Below are 1,128 nucleotides of genomic sequence, written 5' to 3' on the forward strand. Positions count from 1 at the left end.
CGACTCATAGTGACCCCTCCTTGGGTTTTCGAGGCAGTATCACTACGGAAGTAGGATTGCCCAACCTTCCTTCCGAGGAGTGGCTGGTGGGTTTGAGCCGCCAGCCTTCTGGTGAGCAGTAAAGTGCCTTAGGCACTATGCTAATAGTTCTTTATAGTATTCTGTTATTATCCTTTTTATTTAGATTGGTTGTGTGTGACCTTGCCTATTTCATTTCTTATTCATGTTATTTGCTTCTTCTTTTTGTTCTCCTTAGTTAAATTTGCCAGTGGTTTGTGAATTTCGTTAATTTTTTCAAAGGTCCAACTTGTAGCCTTGTTGATTCTTTGTATTGTTTTTCTGTTTCTGCTTCATTTATTTTTGCTCTAATCTTAGTTCTTTCCTTTCTTCTGAAGACTGTGGACTTTTTATTGCTCCAATTATTGGAGTTATTGGGTTAAGATAGTGATTTCTGTTCTTTCTTCTTTTTTTTTGTATGCATTTATTGCAGTAAGATGACCTCTGAGTTCTGCTTTTTGTGTTTTCATTCTCATTTGCTTCTAGAAATTTTTTATTCACATTTTATTTCTTCTGTTATCCAGTAGTTTTTGTTGTTGTTGTTATGTGCCATTCTTTAGCAGGGTGTTATTCAGTTCCCATGTATTTGATTTTTCCCCCTGATCTTCCCAGTATTGATTTCTAATTTTATAGCATTATGAACCACAATTTGGTCCTTCCTTCTTTTTTGATGTGTGTGTTTATTGCTATCTATTGGCCTCTGAGCACTGTTTTTTTTCTGTGTCCCTGAGGTTGTGGTATGAATGTCTTCATTCATGTTTGATTCTAGGTATTTTTTATTTCATTTTTGATTTCTTCTATTACCCATTGGTTTTTATGTAACATATGATTCAGTCTCCATGTATTGTTTTTTCCTTATCATTCCTGTTATTGATTTATAATTTTATAGTGTTGTGATCAGAGAAGATGTCTTGTATAATTTAGATGTTTTTGTATTTATTGAAGTTTGCTTTGTGACCTAAAATATGATTTGTTCTGGAGAAAGATCCATGTGTGTTGGAAAACCATGTGTATTGTCTTGCTGTAGGGTGGAGTGTTCTTTATATGTCTGTGTCATATTGTGTTGTTTAG

The sequence above is a fragment of the Orycteropus afer genome, unplaced genomic scaffold, assembly GCF_000298275.1.
Source record: "Orycteropus afer afer isolate SDZICR_OR568_19922 unplaced genomic scaffold, OryAfe1.0 scaffold00571, whole genome shotgun sequence".
Taxonomy (NCBI): domain Eukaryota; kingdom Metazoa; phylum Chordata; class Mammalia; order Tubulidentata; family Orycteropodidae; genus Orycteropus; species Orycteropus afer.